The 10,261-nt window shown below is 40.0% G+C and overlaps 1 protein-coding gene across 2 annotated transcripts in view; it reads right to left on the bottom strand.

Moving 5' to 3' along the window:
- The window catches only part of LOC119410172 (A disintegrin and metalloproteinase with thrombospondin motifs 16), a 104,902-nt gene that overhangs the window by 75,700 nt on the left and 18,941 nt on the right, over window positions 1–10,261 (bottom strand). The window lies entirely within an intron of this gene.

Here is a 10,261-nt window from a genome sequence, read left to right as displayed (position 1 = left end):
AATGATGAGGTAACAACTTGTTAAAGACCAGTGCCTAATTTGAGCTGGATCCTGCCAGAACAGGATCCGTGAACTCTCTTATTTTGACAGGGTGCGTTCCAGTAACTGTTTGCTTGGATCTGGTAACTCTCAAGCTTACTAATAAAGATATGAACAAATATGACTGCCTTGAATGAATAAAACATATATTGGATATGTAAACTGAAAATACAAGTAATTACCTAAACACTCATTTTAAACACAACAGCCACTTACGAGCTGCCTCTTCAAGTAGCATTTCTGCATCTACCCTTAAAAAAATCTCCGCTCCTAAAAGAGTGAGTGCTGAGCTAACCAGGCAGTCATATGCGTGCAGGAGCCCACAGGCAGGTACCTGGAGGTTTCACATGTGGATTCTGACAACAACGAGCAGGGACAGAGTTTCAGTTCCAAGCTCAACTTATTTGACGGTTCCGTCAAGTAAGGGGGGGTGAAGGATGCTTGACAGAAGTGGACTGTTTACAAATGTATGGTAGGTAACCGTAGATGTTTAACAACCCATTAAGATACACCAAAATGCGGGAAATTGCTTCTACTTTATTCAAAATTTTCTGGGGGAGGACCCACAGACAGTGCAGGTAGTTGCACCAGCAGCTAGCTTTAGCACTTATGGTGTAGCTTTGGACACATCCATCAGGAATTTCACAATATTTCTGTTAAAACAACTGCTAAATCAAAACTGACACCAATAAAATGTTAGCTAAAAAAGCATCCACTTGAACTTGAAGTGGTAAAGACTGAAGTTGTTTTAGAACGGCAAAGAACATCAGAAATGGTGGGGTACAATAGCGTTAGCTCGTCAGTATGGTCAGAATTAAACAGTTTTTCCAAACTAAGGTTGTTCAACAAGCTATCTACAGCTACAACAGGAGTTAGTGTCTGACCTCCCATCTTGCCACCGGTACCAAACCTGCTGCAGTTCTTTGTTGAGCTTCTTGTCTCTGTCAGCAATTATTCAGAACCTGACCTTTGACCTCACTAAACTTCTGTGCAGCTCAATTATAAACCACGTTTCTTCCCCCTTAACATCTGTTCTGCAGTTCAGGGTCAGCTCATAGTTTACAGCTAAAATTAACCAGGACTTGTTCATACAGATGAGCTTCAGAGAGCTACGGGGGTCACTCTTAGAAAGAATAGTTGGATTAGACATTTTTGTAAATACCAACAATATCTGACATTATTATTATTATTTTATTTCTTTTTGCTTTAAAGTGCAGACATGTGTAGACCTTTTTATGTTGCAGGTATTTATATTTTGATTTGAAGGGGATGTGCAAAGAGAGAAAGGAAAACTTGCCTCTAAATATTTTTCAAATGACTTCAGCTGATTTTATATTCTATTTTTGATCAGGGACTTAAATAAGTTTTTCCTTGCTCTCTGCCTCTTCTCCGTCTCTTTCAGTCTTTGTGAACAGGCATCATATCTGAGCTGACAGTCAGCTGGCGTGGACGGTTTGGACTTCCACCACACTTGGTTATTTCTGTGGTTTTTGAAAATATATTTAATTGACTGCAGTCAGTTTTCCTTTTTTTCCTGTGAGGGGAGTGTGAGCTGTCTTGTTGCACCAGCCAAATATATATTGAAGCAGACAGGATGTGACTGACCGTGTGTGTGTGTGTGTGTGTGTGCGTGTGTGTGTGTGTGTGTGTGTGTGTGTGTGTGTGTGTGTGTGTGTGTGTGTGTGTGTGTGCGTGTGTGTGTGTGTGTGTGTGTGTGTGTGTGTGTGTGTGTAATTGTGTGTGTGTGTGTGGGGGGGGGGGGGGTTGAATGTGTGTGTGACTGTTTTAGCTTTGTTAAACGTTTATGACATTATATGAGGAAAAAAAAATCGAGGAACTAAAGATTAAAACTGACAAATCAAGCAAGCTTACTTGCATTTGTGAGCCTTTAGCAAACACAAAAATGGCTTAAACTCAGTCAATTCTGCAGATATCACACTAAGATTTGATGTAGCGGTAGCTGAGAAATGTCCCCAACACATTCTCTCCGCTCTAACTGATTCCTGAGATCTGTTTTTAAAACTTTACCAATAACTTTTACAGACAATTAGCAAACTAGCTTACTAACCACTGGCTGAATTTTATTAAAACTTTTAGGAACTCTTCTTTAGATGTAGATCTACAATTAATTATCTTATGGAGTCAACATAAACCAATATGGCCACCACAGCTAATCAGCCTTAGTCAACACAAAATGACTTCAGTTGCTAACAGATCATCCATTATAGTGCCATGTTACATGAGCTCAGAGATAATGCCATTTCAGGGTTTAAACAGAATGAATATAAATTGGTCACTTTGCATCAGAAAATGATTTTGGTTCAAAACTCTGGCATGAAAGGTGGTGAATAACACACCTGTCTTTAAAAATATCAGACCTGTAAATTTATTATGATAACGCTTCAACTAAACTGTCATGTTCTTTTATTATGATTACTAGGTTTTGCATAACCAGATCAAAACAAGCCTCTTTGACTCTAACTCCTGACGTGAGGTTCTTGATCAGATGTGAACATTTCTAATCTCACTGTTCATTTCCCTGCCTTTACCACAGAGCGGCTGATGTTTGCAGGTGTTGTTTTGTCAGATAATGATCATTTAGCAACACACAGTACCTGTGGCGTCAGACAAAAGATCCCCACAGAGACACTGAAACAAATGTGTCAACATTTTCACAGCCAGAAACACACCTGCACTCCACTTTTATCAGATTAATTACTGTTTTCTAGCAATAAAACCACATAAACAAGATGTGTGGATGGTAGCATCATAATAACACATTTAGCAACTCACCACCATCACAGACTTCTACACCTCCAGATGCAGGAAGAGGGCCACCTGCATCATGAAGGACCCCACTCACCCAGCACACACACTTTTTGCCCCGCTCCCCTCAGGAAGGAGGTTGAGGAGCATTAAGTGTAGAACCACTAGACTGAGGAACAGCTTCTACCCTGAGGCTGTTAGACTCATGAATATCTTACCAGGATAATCACTGTGAAAAATCACATCATGTTGCTGCTGATCTGTTTCATGTTGCTGCTGATCTGTTTCATGTTGCTGTGTTCATTCTTGCTCATCTGCTCACACAGACTCATGCTCGTGCTGCTGTTCGGCATGTTTTTCTTTTACATTTTAATACTTTTGCTGGATGTAACTGGGACCCTGTGTACACAATTTCGTTCCACCACATGTACAAATACCACATGTGGTGCGAATGACAAATAAAGAACCTCAAATCATTGAATCCTTGAATTTTTGACCTTTTTACAAAAAAACAAAAAACAAACAAAAAAAAACCCCACTGTCACCTCAAGTCAAGTCACTGCAGATTTTCAGTCAAAATAAAGTTAAGGACTTTCAATTTCCATTACAAGAAATTAAAAGTATCCCCTGAAGAACATTTTGCATTTTCAAACATTGTTTTTTTTAATATGTAAACACTGGCCAAATAAATGGAAGATGGACTGTTCTTATATAGCACCTTTCTACAGTATCTTATTAAGATACTTAAAGCACTTTACACTCCAATCTGTGCCCTCATTTACCCATTCATACAGCACTCTATTTATACAAAGAATAATCAGAGCTTTATCACATTCATACACCGATTGGACACACACTGGAGGCAACGACGGGTTCAGCGCCTTGCCCAGGGACACTTCAGCATGTGACTACTGGTGGAATCAAACCTCCAACTCTCCCACTGGAGGACAACTCCTCTAACCACTCATCCACAGCTAATAGCCTGCAAAGAATTACAAATACATGAGGCACAAATGCTGGAACGTCACTTCAAGAGCTGTGAGGACTAGATCTGTGAAATAATCCAGATCCATCTTTGGTGATTTTTGTCGTTGATTCAGAAATGAATTCAAAATGCTTCCATTACAGTGAAGCTACACTCTGCCATGGTGTGGAACAAATCAATTCAAGAAAACTTTTATTCCAACTATATCAGCCTTTTAAATGCTAGTGTGTTACGGTTTATGTGTGTTGTATTCATGTTATTTACACTGCCAGCTGAGAACCTACTGGTAATTGGCTCTTAAGGATAATTAATGTCTCCACACATGTCTCCTGGGTAGTTTACTAAAAAGTGAACCTCTGTTCCTGTTCAGTCCATGTCTTCTCCAAGAATGTGCCTGTATTTAAAAGCAATCAGCATTACTTTAATCTTAAACCTAGTGACAAACATCCCTTCGTGATGATGCTGACACCTCCATGCTCTATTGTGGGATGATGTTATTTAGATAACAATGCTGATATTGATGCCCAAAAAGGGAAAAATGGTATCTAGAGATCAAAATATTGTCTTCTGAATGATCTGAGAATCTTCCAAACTGCTTGTTGGTTTCTCTCTTTTCCAGCAAAGAACTTTTTGAAGCCACTCCAAAATAAAGTCCATTTTAAAGGCTTGAAGTTGTTTTACATAATGAAACCACTGTATCTCCCCTGTGGCCCTTTGGAGCTCTATCAGGTCATCTTTGATCTTTTGTTTCCAATACCTTCTTGAATAAAAGGTGTTCTTTTTTTTTTTTTTAATTCTCTGCATCTTTCTTAATCGGTTGTGTTGTGGTTCAACATTCTGTGAGTTTTCTAATAATAGTTTTACTTCTGCACCAAAAGAAAAAAAAAGTTTTTGTTTAAATTAATATAATACTTCTTCTTTACCCACGTGTTCAGGACCACAGGCTACATACACCCTGTATAGATTGCCAGTCCATCATGACTCCAGAGACCAAAGAAACAACCACTTCTATCACACCTGGGAGCAATTTAGAATCAACCCAAAGTGAATGGTTTTGGACTGAGAGAAAACCCATGCATTCATGAGGAGAACCTCCACACAGAAAGACCTCCAGCCTAGTTTCAACCTCAGGATCTTCTTGTTGCAAGGCGACATCACAAACCATCTGTACCACTGTGCTGCCCCATGGTCTGTCATTATTCTAAACATTACCCTTCCCTAGACTGAACTTTAAACTTGTTTGGAGAGTTCCTTAATTTTCCCTGGACTGAATTGTGGTGCTCTTCCAGTAGTTGATGTATTTCAGAAACATTTTACAAATTCAGCATTCATGTAACTTAGTCTAAGTAAAGCAGAGGGACTTCAGAATCATCTCCTTTCTGAAGGTGTAAGTGGTCTCCAGCTACAAGTACTTGGGAGTACACATGAATGACAACCTCAGCTGGGGCAACAACACCACCAGCCTGATCAAGAAAACACATCAGACTCTACTTCATCAGGCGGCTGAGGTGAGCAGGTCTGGGAAGCTCAGTCCTCACCTCCTTCTACAGATGTGCAGTTGGAGAGCATCCTGTGCTCCAGCATCAACATGTGGCATGGAGGCTGCACAGCTGCAGAAAGAAAAGCTTTGCAGAGAGTGGTGAAGGCTGCACAGAAGACTTGGGGTTAGCCTCTCTACCATCACAAACATCTACACCTCTAGATGCAGGAAGAGGGCCACCTGCATCATGAAGGACCCCACTCACCCAGCACATACACTTTTTGCTCCGCTCCCCTCAGGAAGGAGGTTGCGAAGCGTTAAATGTAGAACCACTAGAGTGAGGAACAGCTTCCTCAGTTCAAGTAACTGGGACCTTGAGTACACAGTTTCATTCCACCTCATGTATCCCATGTTATGTGAATGATAATAAAGTCACCTTGAACCTTGTTAATGGCAATTCATTTTTTTTCTTTGATATTTAAAAGACAAGTGCATACAGATTCAAAAAAGTTAAGTCAGGTCATCTAGACAGATACTTCTTGATTATTTTTCTCATCCATTTTAAAATATTGTTTTCACTTTACCCCACTCTCTAATTATCATACCACAATCTGAATAGGATTGTGAATGAGATCATCAGAGGTACAGCACAGGTTGAACAACTGGGAGATAAAGTTAGAGAGGCCAGACTGAGATGGTTTGGACATGTCCAGAGGAGAGACAGTGGGTAAAGTGGGTATATTGGTAGAAGGATGTTAGAAATGCAGCTGCCAGGAAAAAGACAAAGAGAAGATATCTGGATGCAGTTAGAGAGGACATTTAGGTAGTTGGAGTGAGGACAGAGGATGCAGAGGACAGAGTGAGATGGAGGAGGATGACTCGCTGTGGAGACCCTGAAGAGGGAAAAGCCTAAAGAATAAGTTCTCACTTGGTCACAGTTGTGCAGGGAGGAGGATCAATTGTTACTTTAGATCTGCTGTGACAAGCGATGCATGAATCCACATGGTACCACACCACTGTACAATCAAATGGAAATCGTCAACATGTGGTTCCAAGTCACAATGAGGTCTATGAGCAGAACAGTGCCACTGTCAGCTTTCAAAACTTCACCTGTAATGTATTTATTCTGTCTGGGTGGTTGGTTGGAAAAAAATGGAGATTTAGGGATTTTGGAGAAAAAAATAAAATTAAAGAATAAAACACAATGTTCGTTCTGTCCTTTTTTTTTTTTTTTTTTGTCTCACAGGGTCCTGTTTGATGAGCTCATGCTGGCAGTAAACCCAGTTAGAACAGACAAAAATAATAATAAAAAATAGAAGAAATATACAGTATAACAGCAGAAGACAAACTGATAAACAAGATAAAACTGTTAAAAGGGCTAGATTCTAAAAATCTACAGGACCTGACGACCTTCCTCCTTAGTGACTGGCATATATCTTAGATCTTTTAGCATACCATTTGGTGTTCATTTAGCGTATGACTTAGTTTATATCTTAGATCCTTATTTACAGTTTCTTTTTACACTTTATATTTTTGCTATTGTTTGATGTAACTGGGGCCCTGTGTACACAATTTCATTCCACCACATGTACCACATGTGATGCGAGTGACAATAAAGAATCTCTGACTCTCTGAAATTAGTTTTTCAGCTCACACCATTGGTTGGTTCCTTAATTATCTCTCAGATCAGAGGCAATGTGTCCAACATAATGGTACTTCTTGCAGTTATCTAACTGTTAACAATGGTGTACCAGAAGGTTCAGTCTTAGGATCCACCCTCTTCACAATCTACATAAGACATGTAGGTCAGTTCATTTCTGATGCATCCTTACATTTCTATGCCGACGACAAAGTTGGTTATTGTCGAGCTAAAACAGTTGCTAAGGTTTTCAAGCTTTTACAGTCTGCTTTTGACATCAGCCAGTCAGATTTGTTCTGTCTCAAACTTGTGCTAAATGCTGATAAAACCAAAGGGATGTTGTTTTCAAAAAGGAAGTCGGTTCCAGCAGTCCTTTCTTGTACTGTATCTTTGAATGGTGTTCCTATTTAGTTTGTTGATTCTCATAAATACTTGGTTATCTTGGTCAACTCGCATCTCTCAAGCTCCATGTTGAAAACTTGGTAAAGAAACTGAAAGTAAAACTGGGTTTCCTTTTCAGAAATAGATCCTGTCTAACTCTGAACGCTAGGAAACACCTTGTAACTGCTACTTTACTTCCCTCCATTGATTACGGTGACATTATTTATATGAATGCTCCTGCAAGCACCCTGCAGATGTTGGATGCTGTCTGTCATGGTGCGCTAAGATTCATAACTGGCTGTATCTACCGTACCCACCATTGCACCCTGTATTCACTGGTTAACTGGTCATCATTAAATTCACACAGACTCTCACACTGCTATATTTTCATATTTAAATCACTTCTTGGTCTGTTGCCTTCATACATCTCCTCCTACATGTCACTTTGTGAGTGCAGCTACAGCGTGCGCGCTCAGGACATTATTACATGCAGTGTTCCCTCAGTGAGGACTGAATTTGGCAAAAGGGCCTTCTCTTACTCCGCTCCTGTATCCTGGAACACCTCGCAAAAAGATCTGAAGCTCTCGACCTTGACCTCTCTAAGTGACTTTAAACAACTTTAAACAGCAACAGCTCATGGGAAGAAAAAAAACTACACAGACATGTTCCTGTTTTTAGTATTTTACATTGCTTTATAAAGTAGCTGTTTTCGTTTCGTTTTTTAAAATAATTTCTTCCATTTACTTTTCATTTTTTATGCCTTTTTATGACTGTCTGCTGTTGTCATATATGCTCGTTGTTTAAAACAGGTCTCTCTTGTAAATGAGTCCACAAGGCTCAATGAGACTAACCTGCATAAATAAAGGTTAAACTGAATCTTCAAACCACAGTTTTACTAAAAGGACATGCATTTGCCCCTTTTTTGTGTTTGACCAGGTATGCAGGACACTGTCAGGAGATTAGGTCACACAAGCCCCTTTCCTGAACAGCAAAGTCATCAGATTACACCCTGTGCTCCACAAGGTGCAAACAGCAGTCATAAACTGCTGAAGCACAACTTGGGAGGGCGCAAACAGCTGGACTTTCTGGAGTCGAAGATCATCTAGACAAGTAGCAACAGGAATAGGGAGGGAGGGTAAAACAGTGCAACGGAAATGGGAAGGGGGGGCAGTCACTTGAATGCGAGCAGAATGTCGCTATCTTATTTATTTTTCATACAATCCATGCTTTTCAAATGGAAAGTCTGTCCGTGTGGATGAAATTCATCTGATCACTTCTTTAGCAGACCCTCTAATTCATTCTCTGTCTAATATAATCTCTCTGTCCAATCCCCATACAACTGAGGAAACAGCGATTGGCCTCTCCATCTGATAAAAATGTAACAATTTTTCCAACTTGACATATATCGGGCTGAAAATGGATGTGCGGACCACACTGTTTGCTCTTCAAAGCTCCATCACATCAATCATGTATTTATTTTTGGAAATCCCAGAGGTGGAACAAGTGTGCAGCACTTTATTATCACTGCTGTTGCTGCTGGCCTGAAGGCATGAAACACATCAATCTTTTACAAGAAAAAAAAGAAAACCACATGCCTGGTTTGTAGTGACACAACCTTTAACAAGTTTTGTGATGTATGTCAGGACCTGTGACTTTTTATGTTTTTTTTTTCTTTCTTTTTTGGTAGCTTTTGGTGTTTGTTATTGTAGACATATTCATTTGTTATTTGTTTCTTATTATTTTCTATGTGTTTCAGTTCTTTTCCAGTGTCCCCTGTAACATCAGCTTCCTCAGCTCCAGCTCCTGTTCTTACATGTCACTGTGCTCAGGTTTCTCCACTGTACTCATCAGCCTCTGTTCATAAAGTCCTTTAGGTTTCACCTCACCTTTAGTCTGGTATTGTATGTGTGCAACATGTCCACGTTCCCTCCATGACTCCCCTGTCTAATTGCGTTTTAGTGAGATGTAGTTCTGCCTTTTGTTTTGTTAGTGTATTTTACACCACAGATTAATCTTCAGCCATCCCTACAGCCACTCCAATCATTTAAAAAATCTATTCTTTTAAGCAATATAAAAACTAGAAAACATATTTCAGCAAATGATTGGGGTGTATATGGAACGGTATATATGGTGGTGGACATCTTGGATTTTAACATGACAACCCATTTTTGGCTGGGCTGGGTGAGCTGTCTCTCAGATAAATTATCTGACAGACAGCTCACCCAGCCTGAGACAGAGATTCTTGCCAGGGGACTGAACTTTGCGGTTGCACCAAGTAGAATTCCTCTGGTGGAGATGATCACAGCTACTGAGTCAGCCATACGCAACAACAAAATTAAAGAGGCTGAAGCAGAACAGCTCAGAATCAAAGTTTCATCCTGCCTCAGTAATGCCAAACCACCACCTTCCAACATCAGTAGAGAGGAGAGGGACACACTCACCACTCTTAGCAAGGACAAAAACATCATCATTCTCCCAGCAGACAAAGGAAGGTGCACAGTGATTTTGAACCAGAAAGACTATCATGAGAAAGTTATGACACTCCTTAGTGACTTAAACACTTATGAACCTCTGAAAACAGATCCAGGAAGTGGTTACAAGAAAAAGTTAATAGATTGCCTGAAAATTTTGGAGCAGGACAAGGCTATTGACCGTTTTCTGTACCACAGACTGTACCCAGGGGAGGCCACACCTAGTCTGTATGGTTTACCTAAAATCCACAAACAAGGTGTACCTTTAAGACCTATTGTTAGCATGATTAACTCTGTCACTTACAATGTTTCCAAATATCTGGCGTCTGTACTCATCCCTTTAGTGGGCAGCTCAGAACACCACATACAGAACATTATGGACTTTGTGGACAAGGTGAGGGATGTCATCATGGAGACTGATGAAACAATGGTCTCTTTTGATGTCACATCACTCTTTACGTGCATTCCTGTTGATGATGCAGTAGAGGTGGTCAGTTTAA

This window comes from Nematolebias whitei, chromosome 5 (genome assembly GCF_014905685.2).
Source record: "Nematolebias whitei isolate Nwh7 chromosome 5, NemWhi1, whole genome shotgun sequence".
Classification (NCBI taxonomy): Eukaryota; Metazoa; Chordata; class Actinopteri; order Cyprinodontiformes; family Rivulidae; genus Nematolebias; species Nematolebias whitei.
Note: the sequence above shows the minus strand (reverse complement) of the source record. Positions and strands in the feature narration are given on the sequence as shown.